This window comes from Lactuca virosa, chromosome 6 (assembly GCF_052849685.1).
Source record: "Lactuca virosa cultivar CGN04683 chromosome 6, Lactuca_virosa_CGN04683_v6, whole genome shotgun sequence".
NCBI classification, from domain to species: domain Eukaryota; kingdom Viridiplantae; phylum Streptophyta; class Magnoliopsida; order Asterales; family Asteraceae; genus Lactuca; species Lactuca virosa.
The window spans coordinates 176,918,325-176,925,407 of NC_136431.1; the positions used below are offsets into that span (position 1 = coordinate 176,918,325).

The following is a 7,083-nucleotide window of genomic DNA, read 5'->3' on the forward strand; positions in this document are numbered from 1 at the left end:
TACGCCTGATTCCACCGCCAGTTTAACCAATGACAATGGGATTAGTGTACGTATCAACCGCTTCATTCCTTGGTCACCGTCGATGCTTGGGACTAATCTATCTACCTTTCGGCACTTACCTCTCTTGCAAATCCAAACCACCTTTCGATTCGGTCACCAACATTGCAGCCCTGATGTCATCCAACCCTCACGAGCTTCGCTGCATGAACAATGTAACAAAAACCATCGTTTTCCCCATCGACAAAGACAGAAATAGCGATGGTTCTGAGGTTGAGTTCGATTCATTCAATTGTTTTGGCAGCTCTAACAACCACAATTCGTCGACCGACTCATGTGATCTCCTTAAGGTGATAATCCATTTTCCATTAACCTTATCCCAGTGTACGTCGAACGATTATTATCGGAAGAAATTTGTCTCCTTTTGGACCCTGAAAAACGTTTATTGTGCGTTCAATTTATACATAGTTTGATCATTTGCGAAACAGTTTTTGAAAGGAATTTGTTGACCGATGTTTCTAAAATCGTTGAGAGAAGGTTTCACCCGTCTTGCATGTTCTCGAAGACTCTCTTTCTGGCCATTTTCTTTTCATGTAAGTTACGCCTTTACTGAACCAATCTGATTATAACATTGACATGACCGTCGCCATGTCTAACAGGAAAAACCAAGAAGTAGGTCGATCAGCAAAATCAACTTCTCATCCCTCTAATCCCTTCTGAAAGATTAACTAGGTTTTTTTCCTTTTTTTTTTTTTGGAAAATTGGTTTTGTTGAATTGGGGTTTTGTTTTGGTCAAAAAGATCCTTTCTCAATTCCAAATCGCACATACGTTATTTTTGTTTCATCTGTGTTTCCTTGTACTTGAAGATTATAACATGGATGTGAAGAGCAGAAAGAAATGAAATCATTCAAAGGTTTGCAATTCATTTTTGGAGAAGACACTAACAAGGTATGGACTTTGAAATTGACTACTCTTTTATTCTGTCATCGATTGCTTCATCAGTGCCCATTTATGTTTACTAACGAGACATGAAAGTAACTTTAATGTTAGCTTTTTAACTTCATTTTGTGATGGAATAGTGGTATAATTATGATGATCGATTTTCCTGACTCTGTTTCAGGATTGAAAAACTTTGATTCTTGTGCCTATGGTGATACAGATACATGGTGATACAGATCCAGGTTTTACCAATTATATTTTCTGGTAATTCTACATGCCCAGGTCCAACCTTTTTTAAATTTCTTTCACTATATTCTTCATTCGGCCTAAATAAATCATTTTCATCATGTATTACACATTTACATAAAATTTGTTTGTTCGCATTTGAATAAAGACCTTTCTAAAACAATTTATAATAGTTCTATGTCGAAGATAAGTCATTTTTGATAAATTACTTTTCAATAACTTTCAAGAGCTATCAAACTTTAAAAAAAAATAATAAATAAATAAAATAATAAAATAAAATAAAGAAAACTCTGTTTTAATATCGCTACGGTGATAATCTAATAAGTTAAAAAATCTCATCATTTTAAATAAACATTGCCAAACAGCTTCGTAATTGAGCAAATTGAATAGTGATTAACTTCATATTTAAGTGGAAAATGAAAAGTTAAATAGATTCAGTGACAAATCATTGCCAAAAGTTAAATAGATTCCGTGACAAATCATTCATTGAAATCTCCAATGGAGATGGCCTTATTATCTATTTAAATAGTAGAATAAGATACAAACTCAAAATTAGTTTAATGATTTGCACGCTAAGCCTCCATGTTTAGCGGAGGAATCTCATTCTCAGATCACGAAAATCAAGCCATAGAAAAATAAGCGTGGTGGGAATTTAACTTATTTACATACTTTTCTAACAATTAAATCAACCATTTATTGTTATTATTATTATTATTATTTTAATTTTATATGGTTATAATTTAATATGTTATCATCTTTATTTTTTTATATATTTGATTTCTTTATTAACGAAAACTGAAAGGAGGCAACACAAAACGAAGTTTATTACGTGCGCTTTGATACGATGGCCATAGTTGTAAAGAAAAAAAGTTTCTTTCACATTGTTTCATGATTTTTGTTTTAACTCGGTCAACCAAAAGCACATTCAACTGAAACAATCATATATATGTCTACTTTAATATATATAACGCAAAAAGATTTTATAATATTTGGAGACATTATAATAATATTTAAACGGGACTAAAGTACTTACTGCATGTATAATGTAATAAGTTCCAAAAAAAAAAATATTAATTTTCAAACAAAACATATTTATATATACATAAAAGCTTAAAAAGTTGGGGACAATATACTTTTTTCTCTTTCATCTTTTGCCACTTAACTTTTTATTCTCATTTTAACACCACAATACTTTTAGTACTTCCACCGCATTTGACTCCACCGCCTTTTATTCTCATTTTAACACCACAATACTTTTAACACCACAATACCTCGCCTCTTTCTTCTTATCTTTCTTCCTTTCATGGCTTCCCATAGATTTGTGATTCCCTCACTTCATTCAGCAACCTCTGTTTCTATCTCTTTCTCTCTCTCCCTTTCTACAGTTTAGGGTTTTCGGTTTCTTTCCTCAAGAATTTGAGGCCAGATTCGGTGTTGACGCAGAAAACCCATTTTCTTGACTGTATCAGTTTTGTTCTATCATAGCAATCGAAATATCCCATTAACTTAGGGTTTTTATAATTTTTTCGTACCTTGGAGGAGGTTTGAAGCTACAGAATGGGTTGAGAGTTTCGTGGGTTCATTAGGTATATCAAAGCAGCCATCACAGAAAAAGTTTATTTCTTGCTTGAGAAATGGATTGATTCTTTGCAACGCCTAGAACCAACGACAGTGTTCGTTGTCTCCATTCGATTAACGCTTGGAGTCGCCCCTTCAATCGAACACAATCGCCACCGCCGTTCAGTTCACCGCGTCTCCTATTGGCCGTCGTCGGCCAACATCAAACCAGTTGAACCGTAGACGACACCGCCTCCGAATTTTCATCTTTTGTGCCTACCGGAGAACACTGAACTCAGTGTTGTGACTTCTCTGCTTCTTACTCGCCGAAACAGTTATTACATTGAATACATTACATATATAAACTTTTTCTAATAAATACTTTACATATTAAATGTGGAATTTTAATTTAATAAAATGAAAAATACAATAAAATGAAAAGTGGAAAATAAAAAATTTCAAAAATTATAGAAAAATGACATGTGTCCAAATGAAGGAGAAGATGACATGTGACAAAAAGATTTTGATTTATTAGGGAGGATTTATAAGGCTTCCTAGACTAATATCTTTTATTTTAACACAAGAAAGAGATAGAAAAATTTCACATTTGTCATTTATATGCAACTTATCTTTGTATATATTGTATATATGTTCATATTATTACTGTGCACCTGAACTTGTATTAGGGGCAACTGAATACACAGCCACAATTGATGTCTGTTCAGTCGGTTCTGTCCTTGCCGAACTCCTTCTACGACAGGTTCGGTTCTTTCTGTGCCTTTTTAACTAAATCAAAAATTAATTACAATTTAAGAAAGTCAATTGCATTTAAACATCAACCTTAATGTTAAACAAAAAAAATTAATCTATTAATGCCCATTTTACCCCTACTTCTATAAACGTTAACCGAATGTAGTTTTCATCTTTTTATCATAACTACATATAGTTTTCATGTTTACAGTTTAAGAAAGTCAATGCCCATTTTACCCCTATTTATAGAAAACAATCCTTTTGTGATTTTCAGATTTTGGTGTTCTTTTCAACCTGCGATAATGTCAGTTACCATCATGGGCTTTTTTTAGGCAACCAAAACCATCTAATCTGGTATTATCCACAATTGCAATTACCCGCTCAAAGATTTGGCTATGGTAAGTTACAGTTGTCGTTATAATTAGCTGAATGTTTTTTTTTGTATGTGTGTGTAGATTATGCATATGGGTTACCAATCTAATGTTTTGTTTCAACCATCAATGTCGGGGTTAGTGTTGAAAATCTTAATCTTACTTTTCAACATATAAAAGATCTTTATCTTTTTGGAGATGTTGATGAGCAATGACGAAACTACTCTTTTATAAATCTCATTTTAGCAAAACATGTCAAATAGGAATGTACCATATGAAATTTTTAACTGTAAATTTTTAACTGTAGCTCAATAAGAAGATCATGACTTCCGCTCTTTATGCAAACAAGAATAACACATAAAGATGCTTACTTTATAACAAAAGAAAGCTAGAAGTGTAAGGAACGTAAAGAGAATGATTGATATCATATTTTTTTTGTTGATTATAAATAAATCTTGATATGAACATATACTTAGGCCAGACGAACGACACCTTGAGAACGGTGAATATGACATGCCAAATTCAGTAAAGCTCGGTTTTGAGACCAGACAGAGAATGGTATGCTTTCTTAACCTTAACTTTTGGTTACCGGTTTTTTACATTAATTTATTTTTATTTGATTTAATATTTTGTAGTCACGAAAACTACAAGAAAATGGATGAAAACGGCAATGGTTTTAAACGAGGGTGAAGACGGGACGTCAGAAACCTCATATTAATCTAATTAGATCTTGTACAGATGGAGATCAGGTTGGTAACTTTTTAACTTTTTCATTATTAGTATTTTTTGGTGCACCAGTTGTTGATTAGTTTTTTTGTTTTTTGGTGCAGAGTTGATGCTGTTAAGGTTTATTTCACTACTATTGTGAATTCTCTGTTTGTCAAGATAGGATTGTTAACATCTGTGTGAACAAGACGACCATGGAACACTTTCTTCCTTGCCCGTTGAAAGCAAAAGAAAAGATGATTGATCCCAAGTAAAAAAACTCATCTACTATTCGCCAATTGCTCGGAGATAAAGAAACTTCAGTAGGTTATTGTGCTGAGAGGGTAATCAAATCAATCTAGCTTTTGTACAACAATAAAAAACTTGATTTATCCAATAAATAGTACAAATATTCACACTATTCATTCTCCAAGTACAAAATAAGCTGCCATTGTTATCAGGCAAGGTCCTCCATCATCTACACATCTTTATTTTCATAGTAGCAGTTGTACATGTGACATTTTCTGTTCTCACTGTTGTATTTGGAAGTTTTAAGGTTAGTAAATTTTATGATCTCCTGGAAACTGTTTTCTTTCACTTGATTAATTAGTGTATTTTTTTTAATAACGTATTAATATATAGATACGCCAATGGAAGTAGTGGGAAACATCTATCAGAGAAGAAAATCTCAACACTACACAAGGTGATTAAAGTTATATCGATCACAATATAGCTACTATCGATTTCATGATCTCTCTAATTTTTATACTTCCATTTCATTTTATGGATATCAAATCTGAAGAATTTCATGCAGTTCAAGAACCCACAATCACAGATGTTAGAAATCATGATTTTCATCAGGAACCGATTCTTGGGTTTTGGCAAACGTTCAGCTCTTTTAGGTTGGCTGGTAAGGTATTATCATATTGTTTTAGCTTCACCATTAATTAATTATCTTTTTCCCCAATTTAATTTGTTCTTCAAATCTTTATTAATTATGTTATCCTAATTAATTAATGATCAAATTTGAAGCATTCTTTCTTCAAGCAATTCTATGGATCTGTGACGAGAAGCACAAAATCTAATGAAGGTATCTTTTATAATTTCATAATTTAATCCAGCATTAAATTGTTTTTTAAATAACGCGGTTTTTTTTTTAAATTTATTTAGATATAGTTGACGAATTTGAGACTAAAAGGATTTGGGACAGATGTAGTTATTACTGCATAAAGTATATCTTCTTCTTTAAAATTGAAACATGATGTTGAAGACAATGGAAGTGGTACTTGGTTATTTTCAAAATCGTATGTTTTTATAATCTCTTAATTTTATCATCTGTTTATTCAGGTGGTTTTTATCTTCTTTGAAGTATTGGTAGGGTTAACAAGAGTAAAAAGAACAAAAGTAGCAACACTCTAAATGCATTACCTAATGCTCTATTGGATGGTAATTCAGTTTTATGAGGTAAAAAAAAGTCTGTTGTATTGTTCCTTATGTTATCAAGCGTAGAAATTATGTTCTTATCATATTTTTTTTGAACAATTATGAATCACAGTTGTCTGCACTCTGTTTGTAAGAAATTTGGAGAACAAAACAAGGAGAAGGACCTATTCGACTTATGACGACATTTCTACAAATTCAAGATGACATTTGGGGAACAGAACATAGAGAATGAGGTTAACAAAATGCTATCTTAGTCTAAGGGCAAATGGTCATTACTCCACAAAAAAAACTTATTTTCTTTTAATCAGCCAAAGTTGATTGTATTTTTTTATCCGATTGAGGGGAATGGCTTTACACTAATTTTAAAGAAATTGTTGTAGCTTCTTTAGTTGTAGTAATCGACAACCGGTAAGTTTCTCGCTATAACTTTATTAAAACACAAATTGGTGCACGGTTACTTATTTCCCATTTACCATTGTTGTTGGAATGCTTCTCTTTCCAGGAACAAGTGTGTAGGTTCCGTCTCCGATTTCTACTACAGTTTCAAATAACAAAAGAAAACAACGTACACAGCGCCAACGGCGCATCTAATTCCATCTAGTTATTATAGGTGACCAAAAATTTTAATTACATAAGAAGAGAATCATCAACCCAGCTTCAGGGGCTGCTCAACCAAATTTAGGGCTCTAAGCGAACCAAAAACTTGGGGCCCTTTCGTTCCAACCTTGATTCTGTAATAAAAACAAATATAAAAGTGAAGATTGTCCTTTTTTTTCTATTTAAACTTGCAGTGTTTTAATTAAAATGAGAACTCAAACTTGCACGATTATTTTAATTCAAAATATACAACTCAACACAAAAATCAATGAACATGCCAGTAGCCACATACATAGAAATCGATCAATAGACAATAACTAACATTCTTTAGACTGCTCATAACACGAGAAGCATTTTCCATATTTTACTTCCATACCCAAGTATTTCTATTTAATATGCTAAGAAAAGAAACATTTCATATAAAAGAGTAGTTATAGTAAATTCATGAATCAAATAGAATACCTTGACAAATTCGAT

At 32.2% G+C, this 7,083-nt stretch overlaps 2 long non-coding RNA genes across 3 annotated transcripts; both read left to right on the top strand.

Annotated features, from left to right (window-relative positions):
- The first annotated feature begins 3,721 nt into the window (after window positions 1-3,721).
- LOC145118746 (uncharacterized) lies at window positions 3,722-4,923 on the top strand. Of its 2 annotated transcripts, none has more exons than XR_013713433.1 (4): window positions 3,722-3,888; window positions 4,338-4,419; window positions 4,497-4,614; window positions 4,692-4,923. It is a non-coding gene; the product is annotated as an uncharacterized LOC145118746 (long non-coding RNA). The 2 variants fall into 2 exon arrangements; XR_013713432.1 differs by having other exon boundaries at window positions 3,732-3,888; window positions 4,497-4,610.
- A 473-nt stretch (window positions 4,924-5,396) lies between these two features.
- LOC145118822 (uncharacterized) lies at window positions 5,397-6,247 on the top strand. The gene is made up of 4 exons (XR_013713513.1): window positions 5,397-5,481; window positions 5,599-5,656; window positions 5,914-6,030; window positions 6,122-6,247. It is a non-coding gene; the product is annotated as an uncharacterized LOC145118822 (long non-coding RNA).
- The last annotated feature ends 836 nt before the right edge of the window (window positions 6,248-7,083 follow it).